This window comes from Saccopteryx leptura, chromosome 2 (genome assembly GCF_036850995.1).
Source record: "Saccopteryx leptura isolate mSacLep1 chromosome 2, mSacLep1_pri_phased_curated, whole genome shotgun sequence".
NCBI lineage: Eukaryota > Metazoa > Chordata > Mammalia > Chiroptera > Emballonuridae > Saccopteryx > Saccopteryx leptura.
This window is the reverse complement of record NC_089504.1, coordinates 305440120-305461588: the sequence shown is the minus strand read 5'-3', so window position 1 is coordinate 305461588 and position 21469 is coordinate 305440120. Positions and strand designations below refer to the sequence as shown.

Genomic DNA, 21469 nt, shown 5'->3' with positions numbered 1-21469 from the left:
CCTCTTGGGTGTATATACACCATTTCTGGGAATCAGTGTTTGTGGAAGCATATATGCCTGGGCACACAGTTAGAAACTGCCACTCACGTTTGTAGGTTCCCCAGCTCCAGTAGAGAGAGAGAACTGCAGCAGAGTAGAGGGTGGGACTTGGCAAAGGCCAGTTGAAAAGGCGAGAAACCACCCCCTTGCCTTGTGCCTAAGGGCACAGCTCCGGCTATTCAGAATAGCTTCAGGGGCCATTATGGCAGTCCTATCACCCCTCCTTTCTGTCTGTCCATGTGCACGAGTATCCTTGGTTTGTGCACTGGGGCACACGTGTGCTTTGCCTGATAGAGCACTTTGGGGAGGAAGGGAGCTGGTGTAGCTCTCAGTCAAATGCTTTCACATTGCACCAGTGATTGGGTTAGTCAGGGAATCAGGTAGTACCTTTGGATGACAAAGGTCTGAGGGGAGAGGTAGAAAAATGGTCCTACAGTATTCGCTGGGAAGAACTCCAGGAACCTATGCATCTGTCATGGGGTTGTGCAAATTCAGGTCTTGGAGTCTGAGGAAGAAGTGCCTTCCAGAAAGAACCTAGAGGAGCTGCGGGAGACTGAGCTGTGGTTCCTGGGAGTAAGTTCCCAGAGCTGGGAGGGTAGCCCCTTTCCCCGCCGAGGTGGCCTCTTCACCTGGGCACCGTGTCAGCTTTTAAAGCAGCGGCCTCCTTTGCAGCAGGTACTTGGGACAGCTCTGCAGGAGTCCCACAAGTATGGCAAGAGCAGCCTTTAGTGCTGGGCTGGTGACTCATCCCAGAGCTTGGCCGAGTTGTAGGGTTTGTTACCTGAGAATGGAACATGGGCTGGTAGCTCTGGGAGGGGGTAATTATAGCAGCATGGTAGAGGAAAAGCCTCAGCCACTGATTATATGGAATTAGAGAATTTCCATTAGAGAATTTTTTAAAGGCCATGAAAAATCGTTTCTTCTAATCCCTTCACATTTTACAATCAAGGAAACCAAGCCCTAGAGAAACTGACAGATATATCCAAGGTCACAGTGCTAGTTAACAGAAGAGGCGGGGCACCGAAAGCCAGGCCTCTTGACTCTCAAGCCAAATGTGCTCTTGTACTCAGGCCCTTACTGGCTATCAACACATTGCTCCCCTGTTCAATATACAGTGAAAACGGGACCTTCTTACAGATACCTGTGTTCCCTCTCCTTCCTCTTAAAGCTCTCGGTCTCCTTCGGAACTGGCTCCACTGCCCCCTAAGGCCTGACTGGAATTCTGGGCACAGTGGCCCCAGCTGGCCTGGGGTGACTGTGCTCACTGAGGAGCTAGACTCTCAGAACTGCGGACACACAGCTTCCTGACTCTCAGGTTCCACGGCAGACAGAAGCTGCGGGGCCCCACAGAGGGTGACGGCCGCCGGGGAAAGGGTGAGGTAGATAAGGCAGGGTGTGCAGAGTGAAGAGGTGGCTGGGCCTTCTCCCCTGCCTGGGAAGCTCTGCAGAGAAGATTGACAGCAGTGTTAAGCACCTATTGGGTCAAGTTCTCCCTGGCAGAGTGGTTTCTATTTGGCTCCACAGTCAGACTTCTGGGGGCTCCCTAACTCCTGCACTGTATCTGTCCCAGCCCATGCTCTCTCAGGGCCATGTGCTGCCACTCCCATCATCAGCTTCCAGGCCTCTCCTTTAGTGTGGTGCTTAATTCTGTCCTCCATGAAGGTACAGGAGACAGGATAGTTTCTAAATTCTAGCGACATCAGCCTTATCATGGCTATTTAACAGGTACTGAGGCCAGCAACCTGCTGGGTGCCTGGGTGAACCACACTGAACAGAGTCGTGAAAGAATTCCTGTTGTTGGTGGAGAAGAGGTCCCGAGTCCATGGCCATTAGTAGTAGAGCTCTGGCTGCCTTCAGTGGAGACGCAGGAGCCTGGGAGAGGGCGGAGTGGGCCTTGCTCAGCCCAGGCAGGCCACTGCCCCAGGGGGCCAGAGCCCACAATTAATGCTCTAACCTTTTATTGCAACAAAAGCAGCAGGGGCTTAAAATTACAGAAGAGGAAAGAGAGACAGACACAGAGAGAGAACATTTACACCCAAACATATGTCTGATTTTATCTCTGCCGGCACTCAGCACTTCATGCCATTGGCTAATGCAGGCACCGTTCACGCCATTTCTAAATCCCACCTCAGCTAAACTGCCAGGGAGTTTCCCCAAATCCCCCTCTTGGTCCCCCCATCCATTCAGAAGGTACCCTTCCTCTTGTGGGAAGAATGGTTTGGGCAGTGAATTAAGGTTGTTTGCGTCTTTGCTTTAAATTAAAATGAAGTCCACTGCTTCTTGGAGCGGAGAAAGGGGTTTCAGGAAAGATCAGTGGCACATGTGTGTGGAGCACAATACAGTCAAGTGCTTGTAAGTATAGACCTGGAGCCAGGCTACCTGGGGTGAACCCTGGCTCCGCCACTTACTGGATGTGTCACTTTGGACAAATACTCCATTTCTTCCTCTGTAAAATGGGTGTAATATTAGAACCTACCTCACTACTTCAGAGGCTATTGTGAGACTGAAAAAACACATTAAAATTAAAGTCACACAACAGTGCCTGACATCATCTAGTAATGCTATGTGTATAGTTGGTAGATATTTCATCTTAAAAGAATAGGCCCTGGCCGGTTGGCTCAGCGGTAGAGTGTTGGCCTAGCGTGCGGAGGACCCGGGTTCGATTCCCGGCCAGGGCACACAGGAGAAGCGCTCATTTGCTTCTCCACCCCTCTGCCGCGCTTTCCTCTCTGTCTCTCTCTTCCCCTCCCACAGCCAAGGCTCCATTGGAGCAAAGATGGCCCGGGCGCTGGGGATGGCTCTGTGGCCTCTGCCTCAGGCGCTAGAGTGGCTCTGGTCGCAACATGGCGACGCCCAGGATGGGCAGAGCATCGCCCCCTGGTGGGCAGAGCGTCGCCCCATGGTGGGCGTGCCGGGTGGATTCCGGTGGGGTGCATGCGGGAGTCTGTCTGACTGTCTCTCCCTGTTTCCAGCTTCAGAAAAATGAAAGGAAAAAAAAAAAAAAAAAAAAAAAAAAAGAATAGGCCAACTGCCCAGCCCTCCTCACATCTATTCTTGAACCTCATCTATGTCCAAAGAGGGAAAAGGCCTATTAAGCTATTCAGAGAGGAAAGTTTATTGTCCAGCAGTCAGGGACAGTGGGGCAGCACCATCTAAAAGCCCAAGCACTGTGGAAAGATAGTTTGTACTTTTCTTCCTAGGAAGGCAATGCCTTGTGCTCTGTTCCCTAATCCAGCTCTATAGTGGCCCAAGGCACTGTGTCTAGGAATAGATTATCTTTCCTCCTGGTGAGCAGGAAGAAAGGGAAGATAATGCTGCTGTTGGTGCACAAGCCAAGGGTCCCTTACCTAGGAAGCCTTGGTCCCTTACCGAGAGGGTAATCTTTCTAGAGTATTCCCACCTACCCGTTTCTTTGTCAGGGTGCCTTACCAAGGTTGAGGTCGGAGGTCAGAGGCTCCAGGAGGCAGGACAGAGAAGGGTATTTGGGGCCTTACAGCAGTATTGGGAAGTTTGGAGAAAAAAAAGGCGGGGGAGAAAGCAAAATTTGAGCATACGAGAGTAGAATGGAGCTGACTGGCAGATACACCACTGCAGCTAAGGGTCTGCAATGCAGTTAGAGAGGAACGCCAGGGAGATCCCTCTGCCCTGGACCAGGCTGCTGGACCCTGGATGGGGGGTGACTCTTAGTGTGACACTCGTGGCATGGAACAGAGAAGAAAAGCATGGAGGTCAACTTTCTGAGAGAAGCCTATGAAAGAATGCATTTGCTTTCCTAACGAGAGGCTGGAATGAACTTTGAGGAGGAGCACAGGTTTCCTCCTCTGGTTCACGCCAGCTTTGCTGTCAGTACTTGGGCCAGATCACCTACCCACAGAAGTCCTGCTCCCTGTGCTGGAGGCAGTCCCCTGCTCCAGGGAAGCAGCTGGCCCTTGGGGCCATAGTTAAACTGTGACGGGCTTACTCAGGGCTCGTCTGAACACTTCTTCATTTCTATTAGGGCATAGCCATGGGGGGCAAGGAGAAGGTACAACTCACTGTTTATCCACAAAAAGCGTACTATTCCAGAGGGAGAGTGTTATATAAATCATGTTTTCCCATAAAAAATAATGATGACTGTGAGTTCAGGGCAGATGGACCCTGGCAGTGAGTCAGAGATTAGGCCTAGGCCTGTGGGGGATATCCCTGGGAGAAGCTCTCTTGTCGAAGAAGTCAGCGTTTGAGGGGATGGCGTTGTTTTCTCTAGCTTAGCCCACCAAGATTTCTGAACCTATAGCGGGCGGGGCAGGGCAGAGCAGCACTGAGAGGAGACGGCTCTGCCAGGTGTGGGTGGGGGCTGTGTGGACCGCAGCAGTGCTCAGCCTTTTAGGTTCATGCGTTCTATGACCTAGGAACAATACTGGAACAATTATTAAACTTTACATTAATTACTAAATAGCAAAGGAACAGTCCTTGATTTTCTTGTTTCTTTAAGACCTATCCACCTTCCTATACCCCCACGAATAAAAAGCACACTCCAATTAATTCTCACACAGATCCCTTCCCCAAACACTACTTGAGTACAATCATTGCCTTGAGAGGACCTAAGATAGCCCTTTCTTCCAACAGTGCTCATGCTGTTTCCTCTTCCAAGGCAGGTCCTTAATCTGTGGTCTCAAACAGTTCCTTTAAGGTCTCAACCCTGGTTTCCCTGAGTCTTGCTGGTGTTGATTTATTCACCAGATAAGTCACTCTACCTGCTCAGTGAGTCAGCAAGGATGACTGAGAAGGGCTTTCACACACTAGCTGTTCTCAGCGCAAAGTTCGGTTTCCAGGCCTCGGGCTACTTACTTCTTCCTGGTCTTCAAGGCCCTGGCTTCTTCCCTTTACCTACCCACTCACCCAGGTTCATGAAGACCATTCAGACAGCCTCTCCCACTCACACTGCACCCTGTAGGTGAACTGAATGAGTTATTGGCAGCTCTGTGGAGAGGCAGTTCCCTGCATAGTGCTGCCCTGTTTGTAGGGATGCTCAGCAAACCTCACAAAAGGCCCAACGCAGGCCCAGAAATGAAGCTGAGGCCTCAGATGCTAACAGCCTGTTCCTGCGACGGTTACAAGTTATAATCTATTACCATTGCAAGAAGACTTAATTTCTGGACTTAAAGGAAGTCGGATAATACTTTATCCTATTAGTGTCTGCCTGTGTGAATTGACAATGGCTTCCTTCTGACGTGACAGCATATTCCTTCAATTCATCTCTTTAAGGGGATGTACTGGGAAGTGGAGGAAGAGGGAGGGCCGAGAAGGAGACTGCCAAAGGAACCAGGGGAGGAGAGGACCGTTTTTTAAATTAGAAATGGGAGAGGGGATTTGGAGGGAGATGGCCAGAATGAGGTATCTCAAAGCATGTTTGCATTTCGTTTTGTTTTTCTTGTAAGGGAAGTAACTAATAACTGGGAATATTGTACATGTATGTGTGTGAGAAAAAAGGGCCTGAAGCTACATAAAAATATGAACACCTGAAGAATAAGCAGTTGGCCTATTCTGTGCTCCCATTCAGTGGTTGTGCCTTCGGGGCAGCTGGTCCTTTCTTTAATCCCTTTTCTACATTCCTGTTTTAAGTCCACAACTGCTCTGGCCACTGGCATGAAGTCGGCTGATGGCACTTTCATGTCATGAGTGTGTCATCAGGGCTGGCTGGCCTTGAGATGGCAGTGGAAACTGAGGACAGAATGCTGTTTCGTGGCTTCTAACTTCAGGGATATGGAGACAGTGGAGGGAACTTAGGTCAGTTCAGAAAATCTTGCTGAACATCCTCGTTTTACTTACGAGGACAATGAAGTCCAGGGAGATATGACTTTCTCTGCAGAGACCAGAGATCTCCAGTTTCTGGGTTCTCAACCCAGCACCATTACTGAACACCAGCAGGTCCCACTAAGATGTACAGCTCCAGGGGGCGCCATTTATAGAAACTACAGAGTGTTTAGTGCCCCCTGAGGTTTGCAATTTGGTGCAATCCCTTACAGTTTGCTTCCAGGGAGGGAGGGAGGGAGGGCAAGGGAAGGCCTTTCACGCCAGCACTTTATCTGTGCTTAATGCCCTGAGACAGATGGTGCCCACTCATGACTTCATTCCAACAGCTAGAGCGGAGGCATCAGGCAAGTTTTCCTTTCTCTTCAACCACAAGTGATCCAGAGCACGGGGATTCTGAGGGCAGCCCAAACAGCTAATAAATTAAAAGGAGCATTTGTTATTCACCCTGTCCACCCCTTTCCTACACAAGTGAAGTGCTATGAGGCAAAGAACATGGATCCCTGTGCGGGGAAGACTTGCATAAGCTAGATCATGGTAGAGGTCTGTTCAAGGTCAAGAGGACCACTTGAGAAGCAGAGAAGCCAGGAGTCCTGCTTCTGGAATGCCCCGGCCTTCCCTGGCACTGGGAAACCTCAGAAGACCCAGGCAGACTCAGAGGCCTGTTCTGAAACGGGGGTCTAAGAAGCTAGTAAACGTCTCAACAAATCCTCTCCTGGGAAACACAGTGGCCCTGGCTATAATTTTATCACATACATTTAATTAGAATCTGTCCTGTCTCCTTTGCGATGGTTTCCAGCGAAGTCCCAATAGAAACATTCTAAAAGAACAGCCTCATTCAGCCAAGGAACTCTTTTAACCAAGTTAATTTAGCAGAAATTTGCCATCTTGGGTTGGGTGGAGTTACCTCTATTTTCAACTTCAAAGCTGGAAGGAGAAGGGAGGCGGGGAATGCAGAGAAATAAAGAGGGCGGGGGTTCAAGCAAATGAGTTTCCATCTATTAAGGAGCAGTAATTTCTGCTAGCGCCCCTAGAGACAGGTCCTCTCCAATAACGGCCTCGCTCTAATGACTCGTACTTCTAAGCAACAGCCTGTGTTTGCCGGTGTTGAGTCCAGCTGTGCAGGAGAACTCCCTTTATCTGGTGGTGCTGCTGTCATTATGCAGGGGGCTCAGCCAGCCAGGAAGGAGAGAGCGCTCACCAGAGAGGATGCTGTTCTCCAGCAGGCCTGGTGCTGCTGACCCAGGGCTAAAAGGGCTGAGGCAGGTCAGAGATAAGAAGACAGGGCAGACACACTGCACAAGAGGGAGGAGACAAGAGAAAGTCAAGACTTAGGTAGCTCCTGAGGAGTGGCTAACCTCAATGCAGACAAGCGCTGGTGGCTGGGAGGTGGGCAGGGGGTCTGTGGGCATGGCGTAGGGGTGAGCTCAGGCATAATGGACAAAACTGATGAGCATTAGTGGTATGAAACATGGTGCTAACTTCACTGGAAGCAAGAATAGGGAGAATCAATTTCAGGTCCCTAACTAGCAATCATTTCCTGCGGCAGAACTAAGGGATGCAGGCTAACACTAGCATCGGAGTGGTAGCTATTACTGAGGGTGTGGTGTCAGTTGAGGGGTGAGGTCCTCTCGTCTGCCTTTCTCCTCTACGCATTGAGATCAGTGGGGAGAGCCAATACTGGGGCTCTTGTTTTTGTGGAGGCTTTGCTGAGGCTGCTGCAAAATAAGGGGTGGGACACCCCCTGCTTTGCCCCCGGTGGCTTCCCTGGGATGGAGACGCACTGCTTCTGGAGGCTGCCTTGCCAGATGTGCCAGCAGTCAGCCTGGCCAGAGAGCCTGCAGTGCCGACAGATGCCCTGGGCCGCACGCGGGATGGCGAGACCCTTTATGGCACTGTGGCTCGGCTCCGGGGCAGTGCCGGAGCGGCAGGGTGATGTTCCTCAGCCAGCTCCATTTCCCCTCAAACCTCATCAAATATGTGGGCTACAGAGGGAGGCGAATTTAATTAAATTACTGTGTCACGGGCTGCCCTTTCTGGGCAAGGGCTAAAAATGGGCTCATGCTGACGTGCAGACCCATCTGCATACACAGAGCATGTGTTTCTTTGTGTTTGGCTGTCAGCAGCTGGAAGGTGTTGGCAATGCCCAGTGCTGGACCCGGTGAGTCGGCCCCTTTGTCACAGCAAAACCAAGCCAACAACAGTCCAACTCAGGCCCCATGTGGCTCTGGGGACCTTTTCCTTTCTAAGTGATGCTCCCCCCCTCCTACATCAGTTCATTTCCCCTCGAAGCCTCCCCCTTTCTGACACCCAGGACTTCCTGTACGGTGGGGCCCGTGAGGAGCCAGGGAGGAGAAAGGAGCAGTGGTGAAGTGGCTCAGGAGGGCGAGGGCAGAGCTTGTTTAGTTTGGCAGGAGGTGGAAGGGTCTCCCTGCTGGTCTCTAGCGTGCTACTTCAGAGCTCCCCACTGGTAACACTGCGCTGGACAGAGAGCCATCTCCAGGTGCTGGGACAAAGCAGCAAGGCTTTCCCCCCTCCCTGCACGGGGGCCACAGTGCACACAGAATCTGACTATCACACAGAGGCATGGGAGTTCAGTGACAACTAGAACCACTTAGCACGTGGAAATCAACCAAAACCGATGCTGCTGTGCTGTACCTGTTGACCCCACAAGGCCATTCATTTCCATGCCAGCAGTTCAGGTCTCACTGCTCCAGGTTACAGAATGCTGTGAGGGTCAAGATTCTACCCACCCCCAACCTCAGTATGCTGCTGCCCTAATGGTAAGAAAGGGCTTCCCTGTGCTGGTATAAGACAGGCCTGAGGGGGGACCAGGTATGTGGAACAGGCCAGTGGTTTCCAACCACTGGTCTGTGAAAGAGTTTACCAGCCTGATGCTATATGAAGATTAGGGAGTCTATAATCAGGGAAACCACTGGCTTTCCATTTGGAACTGAGACCCAGAAAGAGTCAACTGGGGAATCTTTTCCCTACTTGTCTCCAGAGAGAATAGAGCCATCTCTCACGCCTAAAACTTTGGTGAATGTAAAAGGTAGCCCCATCCTGGGCAATGAGTAGTTGTATGCATGCATGCAGCCCCCTTGGGTCCAGGCTTCCTGGCCTCAGCAGACACCCTGATGATGTGAGCACTGCAGGCAGCTCTGGTGGCTGTGGCAGCCCTCCTAGGTCCCTAGCTAGGCAGCTTTATGGGCAGTGCCCCAGTGAGGACAGAAGGCAAAAGACAGGCTGAACCTCCCTATCCTAAACTCCAAACATCTGAACCGCTGTTACAAGGGGCCGGGCAGGATGGGGAAGACAGCAGCCTCCCTCCTGAGACTGCTCTGAGCAGCTCCAGAGCCATGCTCCTCATAACTGGGGTGGGTGTAGTGCATCTGCCACAGGTGATTGCTGGCTAAGGTGTTTGGCTATACATCTGATGGCTACTTGATGGGTTAAACAAATACTGTCATTTCAGGTCCCTGGGACTCAATTCAGATACTAGACTGTGCCTGTGGGTCACTCACAGTCCGGCAGTTCTAAATGACTAGAATGTGCAGATCAAGAACAAGAGCAAGCAGGTCACTAAAAATGTGGTCAGGCAGGAGGGAAGAGAAGAGATCCAATAGAGTGAGTTTTCTGTGGTTAAGAGATTAAGTAACAATTGTAGCAAGAAAATAAAACAACATATAATGCTAGACAGAAGCTCAGGAGGGCAGGGCCAGTCAGAAAGAACATACAATTGACCAGTTTGGTGATACCTATCATGTGGTTTTAGAGAAACAAAAAGGTTACCATTATAGTAAAGAACCATCCTCATTTCCGAGATAAGTTACCATCCCTAGGCTGTAGGTAACCATGATGTTTGGATTAAGGCCCCTAACTTCATTCTATCCACTGGCCTCATGCTCACCAATAACTGGCTTCAAATTGTAGAATTTAGAAGCAGATACCTTTTTGGGCAGCCTCTGTTTTCTTTAGTCAGTATGTTACTGGCCCTTGGGGGCCATTAAAGGTGTTTTGTCGTTATCAAGTATTAAAAATACCCCTTTTCTGAAGAAAACACCCCAAATTGTAGAGAGAGAGGGGAGATAATGTACCTCAGTTCTGATACTTGACTATATAAAGGGTTGGCTTTGGGGGCTATGTTCCTCCCTGTTTAATCAGCCGCGGACTGCTTTCTCCAGCAGAGAAGAAAGGCTTGAAATAATGTATTTAATAGCTAACTAAGCCTTAAGATGAACCATCTGAATATTGGTTTTGTGGTACCAATGGCATTCCAAGAGCTGCTAGGGTCCCTTAGGTTTACAGATCTACCCGAGTGAGCCAAAGCTGCACAGGTGGATGAGCAGACTGCTGCCACTGTGTCCCTCCCTGTTGCAGACTGCTGCCAGAGTGTGGCTGTGGGTGTCGCTCAGCAGAGCCAGCTACCTGGGACACCCTGATGCCTGGGCCCTGTCTGCAGTCAGCAGCAAGCTGGCATGGGGAAGGCAGAGGGAAGCCCCTGGGCCGTTGCAGCGCCTCTTTCCTGTGTAGGAGGTCGCCCATGACCCCTCTCACAGTTGTTATCTGCCACTGCATTTCTCTTAGGGAGGGACAAGGAGAAGGGAAACTTTCAGCACCTTGAATAGGACTGGGACAATGAAGAGCTGAAGAGCAGTACTTTGAGAAGTTGCCAAGTCTGCTTTAAAGGGAGGAAATCGGAGGGAAGGGTAGGAAAGAGGGAAAGGTAATTTCTGACACCTGCCCTTGCCTCAGATTCTCAGCTCACTCTCACTCCAGGTTAACACTTGGGAAGCACAGTAGGTGGAACTAAGGCTATTTGCAAAAACAGATGAAATCTGATGCAGGCTAGAAAATATTTTCTGCACAATAAGAACTTACACTTGCTGCAACATTATCTTGTGTGGTTCAGATAACATTTTAGCATGTCACTTGGGTTAACATGCCAGAGGACGAACTAAGAGTAAGAGTGGTCTTCGTATTAAACCCAGGTTGACCTGTTGGCGAGGCCTGGCCCCAGCCCTCCACCTCTGGGAAAGCAGGGCAGGAGAGGGATGGGAGTGGCAGCCCTCGCTGGATCACGGCTGCAGCCATCTGCACTACTGTGAATCAAGGTTGGCTCAGACAGCAGGCGCGAGGGAGGAGGTGCAGCTGCTGATGGCTCAGACAGCTTGGACCTGTCCAGGCAAACAAGCCGCTCAAGTGCAAGAACAGCCAGCCAAGTAGGCAGAGCACGAATAAGGACTTAAAGCCTGAAATATCTGACAAGATACGGAGGGCGGGTAGGAAGCTGTCTGGGATTTCAGCTGGTTTCTGGCCTTGCCTCTCACTGCTAAGGCGGACTCTCCTGCTCCCGAAGGGTGGGATGTGATGCTTGGGGCTGGTGGGCTGTTCCCAGGCGAGCATTTCTGGAGTTGGAATTTTTAAGAAATCTTCATCTTGCCTGACCAGGCAGTGGCACAGTGAATAGAGCACTGGATTGGGATGCGGAGGACCCAGGTTCGAAACCTCAAGATCGCCAGTTTGAGTATGAGCTCATCTGGTTCGAGCAAAGCTCACCAGCCTGAGTCCAGGGTCACTGGCTTGAGCAAGGGGTCACTTGGTCTGCTGTAGCCCCTCAGTCAAGGCACATATGAGAAAGCAATCAATGAACAATTAAGGTGCCACAATGAAGAATTGATGCTTCTCATCTCTCTCCCTTCCTGTCTGTCCCTATCTGTCCCTCTATCCCTCTGCCTCTGTCAAAAAAAAAAAAAAAAAGAAAAAGAAAAAGAAAAAGAAAGAAAGAAAGAAAGAAAGAAAGAAAGAAAGAAAGAAAGAAAGAAAGAAAGAAAGAAATCTTCATCTTAAATTGCAAACACAGCAACACAGTTCTGGACTGTTCTTCTTCACTAACCTAACCACTGTCCATAGATACCTGACTCCCCTCCTGCCACCTGCCAAAGCTTAAGCAGCAGCACCCGGAGCGCACATGCATGTGTGTGTGTGCGCGCGCGTGTGGCAGGGGTGGGGACAGGCTGCACCACCAATCCCACAGTCTGGGAGCTGTTTCTCAGAACTGGCTAAGGAAGGCGCCCCAGGGGTACCCAGAAGAGGCCAACATGCTCTGTCCACCTTCGGGGGGAGGCAGTAATGGGATATTCAAGTGCTATTACAGCTCCTTCTAGTGAAGGCTCTTTGAGACAGTGGTTCTCAGTCCCAAGTACCTATTACCAGCACTGAGGAAGCTGCCAAAAAAGACCAGTGTTCAGACTCTAGATTAGTGATTTTCTACTGGTGTGCTGCAAGAATTTTTAGAGTATTCTATACATACCTGATGATTTGGTCAGGGGCATGGACCTATTTCCCTTTAGATTGTTAAATAAAAAATGACAACAGCCAACACATCAATAGTTGTCCAATGTGAGTAAGTCAAAATTATACCCTTTTCTTTTTCAGACTGGCAGGAAATATATCTTCTGGTATGCCGCAGAATTTTAGTAATTAGTTTATGTGTGCCGTAAGATGAAAACGGTTAAAAATCGCTGCTATAGATCAAATTCAGCGGAACCTTGTGGGGGTGGAGGGAATGGCAGGCAGGACTTGGATATTTTAAACATATACACAGGTGGTTCCAGGGCACACCCAGGAGGACAGCTTCTGCTCTAGACTCCAGGGAGCAGGGAGAAGATTGAGTGGTCAGACGGGTGGGACAGTCCTGTCACTAACTCCGGAAGTACTTCCGGCACACAGTTTTACTTAAGCTGACCTAGTGTTTCATTCTGGTTCAGGGGGAGTAACTTCTAAGAGAGCTGGCCAAGGAGCAGTTGACTGCTCTGGAAAAACAGAAACCATCCTGTGAACATGTCTCCCTCCTCAGAGACCCAGGTGAGGAGGAAGAAGGGACAGATTGCATAGAGGCCAATGAATATCAATGGGAGAAACCAAGGCTCAGAGACTACCATTCATTCCAAAGGGAAGAGGAACGAGAACTCAATAGTATGTTTCTCTCCAACCATCACCAGCCAGAAACCTTCCCTAGTCACAGGCTGCTCTACAAGGTAACTCAGACAGGGCCCAAGGTCACCACACAATTTAGGTTCATAAGCCCAGAAGAATGAGAAACTACTTTTGAAAACGTTAGGTTTCTGACCCATAGCCTAGTGCCTAAGGTCTCTGCATTGCCCTTTGGTCCACTGACTCACATGCATGCTTATTTAGAGCCAGTACAGTAACCAGCACCGCACCAGGGGCTGGGAAGCAGTGGGGATGAAGAACCTGGTCCTTGCCCTCAAGGAATCGGTAAAACGGGGAGGCAGCAGCCATGGGCAGTCTATGAGCGGCGCCGGGGAGCTTCATCCTGGGCAGCACCAGGGCCAGGGAGAGCTGCCACCGCTGCCCACCAGAGTCCTATGGAGAAATGCAGAGCCAGCCACATGTCAGGGGGTTAAATTTTAGTGCTTCTGAAGCTCCTTGCTCTTAGGACCAGGCTGAGGAAGCAACTCCCTGGGTCTGGATCTGGAGGCAGACCCTGGAGAGCGGCAGGACCGACACTGACTCAGCCCCTGGGGCAGAAGGACAGGTGCTCTGGGCCCTCCTACAGAGTGCAGGGATGACTTCTGCACCTTTCTCAGGCTGCCATCTGCTGAGAGAGCTGTCCCCAGGCTTCCCCAGGGAGAGGGCAGGAGGGCACCCATGCTCTCGGCCAACACGGATGGTAGCATAGCCCTGAGTGCACTGGGTGACCTTGGGCAGTTGTGGTCTTCCCTCTGCTTCAGCTTCTTTAGGCAACACAGAGGTTCACATACTATTTAGGTATGAATCATAAAGCCCCCGGAATAAAAAGAGCCAGCGGCTTGCCCCTGAGTAAAGAGGTGCTAGGCCTGGGTCCTAAGCAAGACTGCACTGTGTAAATGTAGCATGGAAGCTTCCAGCCCAAGCTGCAGAGCTTGATTCAGTTCGTCCGCAGCAAGCTGCTGTTGGCCCCGTGCGCTGAGCAGCCGGAGCAGAATACTGCCTGGGAGTTGGAAAAGGCACTGAGGACACAAGAGCCCTCACACATGAGCTCACAGAGCTAAGAGCACATGGACTCCTGAGAAGGGAGGGAGTGCACATTCCAGCCCCGCCCCCACTGCAGCTTTAGCAAAATCCCACTTGCTAAAGTGTTGAGCACTGAGGAAATCAGGGCTCCCCTGTGGCATGTGTCACAGTGCCTTCTACAAAATTCCCTGGTGTGGCAAGAGAGGTCCTCAGGGTGGAGTGTGGAGTGTTGGCAGGTGACAAGGCAGGTAAACTATAAGGCGCAATAGCTTTCAAGCCCGGGTGATACTGAGGTCATTCAGTAAAAGTCAAAGCTGTCTAGTTGTCCACTCGAAATTCGGTTTCTGGACACAGGTCTCATTTGTTCTTTGTGCCTATCCTGTTCTTTGACTACCCAAGAGTTTAGGATCTGTATTACTCATGGGAGCTTACTATCCTGAAAGGCCAGTCTCAGGTTATGTAAAGTCCAAAATCAAAGCTGATCTATGGTGCAGAGGGCCAAATTTAATCTCTGAAACCACTGGTTTTCAACCTTAACTACACATTAGAATTACCTGGGGCGCTTTTTAGTTTTTTAGAAGATATTTTTAATTAAAAAAAAAAACACTTTTGATTTGAATAATTTGAAACACTGAAAAGTGTGAAGTTATGAACTCCCACATACTGACCATTCAGATTGACCAATGATCAAAATGGTCGTATTTATTCCATCTACCCCATTTTCCTTTGCTGAAGTATTTTAAAGCATATCTTAGACATGATGTCATTTCACTTTTCCATACTTCTGTATGCATCTCTAAAAAGTACAGCCGCTTTATTACATAACCACACTGCCTTTATCATGCCTGACACAATCAAAATGATCCCTTGGTATCACCTAATGTAACTGGACACTTAAAAGATGGTACTTGCTGCCACCAGAATCTTTGGAGGGAGGCCCAGGGATTAGCATCTTTCCTAAGCTTCCCACCCCTATGATTCCAATGTGCAGCCAGGGTTGAGAATCACTGGCCCAATCAATCCAGGATCCTGCTATAAGATCTGCCGCAAGCTCTGTGAATGTCCTTTGGCCCCTGATCACATGGTACACAACAGAAGAGCCAAGGAGAAGGTGAACAAGATGAGTAGAAGGAAAACAAAAGCATTATGAAGCTAACACACCACAGAACCAAATCTCCTGTGCCACGCAAGGCTGCCATCTCCCCAGGAGGCAGGGAACCGCTCGCTCCATCCCGGACCCGTCGGAGGCCAAGCGGCCTCAGAGACCTGTGCCCTGTTGCTGCCCAGGCTGCTCACAGGCCCTCAGCAAGCACACCAGGCCAGCCTGCCTCACTCCTCTTCCTTCTAGATCTTCTCTTCTGTTCATGTTCTCTCGCTTAATATCCTGGCAAACTCTGAGCCTTAGCACCTGGTCTCAGGATTAATTAGGCCTGTGATAGTGGTGCGGGTGTGTGTGCCAAAACTGCTCGGGTGTTGGCACTGGGGTTTGGGACCACAGTCTTCAATTTTATTTATTTCATTTGAAATGAACTAAACAAAACATCCTGCAAAAAGATGAGGTTGTTGCACTGCAGCTAAAAATACTTCTACTGAGGGCGTCCGCTCACCAGCTCCTCAGTTAGAGATTCTACAGGGCCCTTTATGAGCTGTGCGGGGCTGGCAGCGCCACAGGGGCTCTGGGCGGCCGGGGACATCCCTGGAGCAGTGACTAGTGACTGCTGGGTGGGGTGGGGCTTGTGAACAATCAGTCAGCAGGGTCTGTACACATCAGGTAACTTACAAACCTCTCTTCTGTTTTATGGGCCCATTGCCCAACCCAAGAACCTCTTGCCTTCTACAACAGGCCAAAATGTCATCTCTGAGGGTGACCCAGAGTAACTGGGGACAGTTCTTGGCTCCCTGAGGTTCACATGAACATGATAATAACCAGAGGAGGTAAGGCCACTCAGCCTGGCTCATGGTATTTGTGGTGCTGGACAATTTCCCCGTGTGGTTAGTGGTAACGTGACACAGATGAGGCCTATGCTGGCCTCAGGGTAGGGGTGCTTTAACATAGGCTTGACATCCACAGGGAGAAACGGAGCGGAGGTTAGGGCTTTAGGGCAGCCAAGCCCCTGGATCTCTGTCCCAAGTCCTCCCATACCTCGGCCAGTGAGTCTAGCACACTCGTCGTTACTGGGGAAGATGAAGCCCCAGAGAGGGTGACTGATTTTTGTCCAGGCCACAGAGTTTAGTAAATGGAGGAGCTAGGACGTAAACATGGGGGTTTTGATAACAAGTAGAGTGCTTTGTTCCACTCCACTGTGCCACCCCAGTGAATGGGTTCATTCCAAGCATTCAACAGTGCTAAAGAAACTATGGGAAAAGGTATTTTCAGTTCAGATGCCAAAGGGACCAAAAAAATTCAGGTGGGTGTCCCCTGGCTGACCTGGGAATTCTGCAATCCCTGCAGGTTCTAGGGAACTCAGGGTCAGAAGCAGCTACTGAATCAGCTGCTCAGTGGGAACAGTGACGACATCGCAGATCTGTGATCTTCAGCCAGAGATCGAAAGCCAACACCTGGGACTAGCCTGACTCAGGGCAGCTAGGAAGAAGGGCTGTGGGTCAGGCCATGGCTCTGTGGTTTGATGCAGGCACTCATCTGCTCCACTGCTTGGCCTTGTATAGGACTCTTATGAAAGAATTTGGAAGCTTAAGTGAACATCATGAAAAGACTGGGTCAAAAAAAGTATTGAGGAAAAACGCTCAGAGGTATGGGGGAGAGTGTAGGTCGCTGGTTCAGGAAGAAGAGTGCATGCAAGCCCGCACATCTGGAGAGCTCGGTGTGGGGAGGGGACTGTCTAGAGTCCTGCGTTGTCCAATATGGTGGCCACCAGCCACACGTGGTTACTTAAATTAAAATTAATTACATTTCATTAATGATTCTGTGCCTCAGCTACACTAAGCACATTTCAAGTGCTCATTATCCATATGTGGCCGGGTGGCCACTATACTGGACAGTGCATGTAAGAACATTTCCGTCACTGCAGAGAGTTCCACTGGACAGTGCTAGAGACTGTCTGGTTGTTTAACTTCTTGCTGGCGACAGTGAGTAGATCCTGAGACCTGTTCGGGGAAGAACTGAACTTGGGGAAGCTAGAGGACACCATTAACTAACTCTCCAGCAAACCTACGAGACCCAGGAACTCAAAGCAGTTTAGGGCAACTCTGAGCATAAATCCCCCAGTGGACCCAGCTCCCCAGGCCCCTAGCTGCTCCCCTTGGGCCTTGTCTGCACGTTCACAGCCACTCTGACCTTTGCAGAGCTAATTCCATTTCTTTTTTATGCAGTTCTAATTGATGTTTAATATAGCTTAACTCTGTGTGGTGCTCCCAGCCCCTCACCAGCAGGCCGCTCACAGGCAGAAGCACAATTAATAGTAGTCCCCAGAAAATTATGCCCTGTATCAAAGTTGTCTTTGCTTCATATAAATGCTTATTATTACTATTGAATTCTCCAGCCCTGACACCTCCCTGTGTTTATTAGGTAGCAGATAAACCTCTATGTTTGTGCCTTCCATACTTTACCACACCATCAGGACTAAATATAGCCCTTGTGTGTATGTTTAGCTCCATTTAGCTGTGCTTTGGAAAAGGAAAAAAAAAATCAGAGTTAATAAAATTAAATTGCCGGAAAATGTGATTTGTTCCTCCCCCACTTGACAACCCCTGAAAAGACAAACAGACGTCATTGCTGACAAGATGGGTAACCAGCCTCAGCTACAGGGTGGGTGAGGCCCAGACTGACAACATGCCATCGCTTTTGGGTCAGCCTCCAGTGAGTGGAGGGAGCAGGTCTCAGAGCACAGTATGCTGGGCAAGGGACAGCGCTCGGGGTCCACCCTGTGCCCTGGCTGAATGTGGCCAAAACACAGTGCTGGAATCCTGCCTGAGGAGCTCAAGGACACTCCCAGCTAGGAAATTTCACCCCCCCCCCCAACTCAGTAAAAAAAAATGAAGCAAAACAGCAACAAAGTTGCCCCTCACCCCAAAGTAATAGAACCAAACCCTCAACTGAAAACAGTTCCCACTCCTTGACTGTCCTTTGGGTTCTTCTGAAGCTTAGTTTTTGGCATAAAGGACAGCAGCTTTTCTGTGATCACATGTCAGGAAAAGCAATGGAAAATTCCAGGTCTGTCAGACACCTGGACTCCTCCCTCCCTGGCACACCTTTTCATCCTGTGTGCGGCTCTCTACGCGCGCTTCTAGAAGACTTCTTTACAAAGCATCGAGGCCCAGGGGGCCTTCCTCCCCTGATTGGCCTCCTGGCCTCTTCTCACTAAAGGAATACAACTTAGAGAATGCATGTGCTCACCTCTGCAGTCTGCTTCTGTCACACACACACCTACTCCCTTTACATGCCACCGTGCAAGTCCAATTATTACTTGCATGGCAGCTGGATGGATAGGTGGTGGCGGTTGTCGTCTGGGAGGCACAGAGGGAGCATGTGTAAGGCTGACACCAGTGGGAATGTGGAGGCTTTAGCTCTCCCATGAACTACTACGTGAAGCTGCCCAAGTGGTTAACTTTGTGCCTCGGTTTTCTCAGCTACCGTGACTTGTCTGCACTGGGCTGTATCCAGTGCAGGGCCTCAGAGCCCCAAGGGGCGCTCATGCCATAATCTGAAGGTTGTGTGCCCAGGTCCTTGGATACTGAACGGGTCATACTTATTTCTATTTACAACCCATTTTTTTTGTACTCAATGCTCTATGGAGAAATGTTGATTTCTATTCTATACATCTTACTAACCAACAAAGAAAAAGCTCTATGTTAGGTTGTTTGACAGGGAAGTGTTTCTAACTAGACTGAGTTTCCGATATTATATTCGCTTTGCCTTTTTCCATCTTTCCCAAAAAAGAAGATGCTAAAAAACCAGAAATGCTTTCTGTGCTCGGGCATGGCAGGAGTGGGGCTGCCTTGGCCGAAGGAGGAAGATGGTGCTGATCTCGGGCCCCAGTGGAGCAGGACTATTTGCCATCTGCTGCACTCGTTGTATGTAGTTTGCTGCAAATATTGGGAGCCAAGCCACTAGCACTTCCTGCCCATGGCAAGCCTTGAACCCTTTGTACACCAGCTGCCAAGACTATCTGAAAGCAGGGGGCCACTTTTCTGCTTAGGAGAAAAATTCGTGCATTAAATGGAAAGAGGGTGTTCTCCTCCTCCCCTCCCTTACACACACATACACACACACACACACACACACACACACACACTTAAATCGAAAGCAAGAAGACCCGTCCGACCAGGCCAAGGATGGCGAGGGGACTGTCAGAAACCCCCCGCCCAGTCTATGCAGGCCAGAATGCTTTATTAATGATCCGTGGGAAAAGAACAATTGTCCTGCCAGCAGCTTCACATGTAATTAACCAGCTTCACAGAGAGCTGGCTGCCTTCTCCAGGTCTGATATCTGCAGACCACAGGGCTACCTGACACAGCGATGCTGGGCTTCCAGCAGAATCTCCCTCCTGGGAGAGGGGCATCCAGAATAGTGACCTTGATCCACCGGGGACTCAGGAATCAGGACTGATGGCAGTGCTCTGCTGGAGAAGCCTGGCTGTGTGCTCAGGAGGACCTGAAAGACTGCAAGCTCTCTGAGGGCAACAACCAGCTCTGGGAACCGCTGGTTCCACTGGTCACCACTGACTGCCCGCCCAGGTAAGTGGCTCCCTCTACTTAGTCGAGGGGTCAAGGGGCAGGGTCAGCTTCTAGGTAGGCCTCAAAATACTGCCTCCTCACCCCAAGCTCTACACAAACAGGTGTTTCTGGGAATCGGCTTATGCTATTCAAGGCAAGACTCAGGCACTGTGGAGAGGCTGAGAAGGCTCAATCCCTTGCTGGGCATGGTGGACAGCAGCTGCTTCTATGTATGGGTTTTGCTAAAGAACCAACAAAATTCAAACTATGACATCTAAAGAGAAAAGAGGCTGGGTTAACCAGGCCGTGCCTTTGTAGTCGGTGCTGACTTGGCCTTCCACGAGCCCTGCAACTCAAAGACCCCTGCTCATCCCATCAGGTGAGTGAAATAATAAGTATCTGCCATTTGAGATGCAGTTTTAAAAATGAGCTCTTCAGTCCATGGCCCCTGAAGCGTCATGAAGGGGGGAGGTCTCTAGTACTTCTCCCAAGTGAGTCACAGGGCGTTTCCATTGAGGGAGAACAGAACAATGCATGCACTCTCACCCCCACGCTTGTTTCTGGGACTGTCTCCACTCTTCATCCCCTGGTGGATACAGAACCCTTTTCAGCAAAAGAGCCCTCCCTGAACCCCCTGACTCATGCTTGGCCCCAGGCCCTTCAAATCCCCCAGTGAGCCGAACTATTACTGGAAGGCTCACCGAGGGAAAGACAAACCTTTAGCAAACACAGAGCCAGTTCGCAGGGGCCATGGGCTTTTCACTCACCACACTCAATTTATATTCTGTAGAAAAAGAGCAGGCTGTGCCCTTTGGAAAAACAGAAAGGCGGGAAGTGCTGGGTGCAGCAGCAATGTCCATTACTGGTGCTGGGCTTCTCTTCTTGAGAGCACAGAACATGTGGTGAGCCCTCCAATAAAGCCACGGAGTCAGAACGCAAGCCGCAATCATTTTCTTGCTCATTACCTGCAGTCTCCTTCCTTACTCAGCTCTGATCATAGGAGCCAAACCCAGAGGTTCTCTCACGCCTGTGAAAGCAGCCTAGCAACAAGGCTGACTCCAGCTGCAGGTCAGCAATGCAAGAGGCAGGGGGAGAGATCACTGGTGGCCTGGTCAGAAACGGAGAGCTCATGATAAATGAATTGGTACTGCCTGCCGTTTTTACTTGCCGTCACTTTAATCAATAAGGGAAAAGGTGAATTGCTATTGATCCCTTCAACACCTCTCAAACGATACTGTACAAATTACAGAAATGAAAGGGGGAAGGGGAAAGAATGGAAGATGAAGGACAGATGAAAGAAGTCTGGGCAGGGCTCGAGTGCTCTACATCTCTGGAGCTCATACACTCGTCACTGGGTGTTAGGCACACTCGGGCAGATGTGTGAATGTGTCACAGGAAGCCCTCCTCATACCTTGAAGGGCCGGCCATAGGGCCTCCCTCTGCACTCCGTGTGCTTGATGTGCCTCAACAAGGCATAGGACATGTGAAGCCATATGGCTTCTTTGGATGCAAGGCTAGAAGTCTGTATGTCTGATCCCAAGTGCTCTTGATTTTTTTGAAGCTGCCATACTTTCCTGGTGGCTGGCTGAGCTATCTCAACAGCTGACCGTAATTCTGGACGGGAAAGCAACACTCTGAAGCTTCAAGGGCAAACTCTTGCTTTGATGTACTAACCCCACGCCTGGGTCCATTGCAACAACAAGCCAGACAGGCAGCAGTGTCATTCTTGAGAATAACAAAGATCATGGTTCCTGGGGCACACACCTGTCTTTAAATACCCTAGTCTGAAGGACATGCCTCATTGAGGCTCAGAGGCTGAGGTAAAAATGTGAGAGGTCCAATCTGAATCCTGGGATGAGCAACGCAGACAGGCAAGAGGACATATTGACTTTCAAAATCTGTGTATATGTAAATCTCCAGTTCTGTCTGGAGACAGGAAACAGGACA

General features: G+C 50.0%; 1 protein-coding gene across 1 annotated transcript in view; it reads right to left on the bottom strand.

Annotated features, from left to right (window-relative positions):
- SND1 (staphylococcal nuclease and tudor domain containing 1) overlaps nucleotides 1-21469 on the bottom strand; it is a 444392-nt gene that overhangs the window by 70197 nt on the left and 352726 nt on the right. The window lies entirely within an intron of this gene.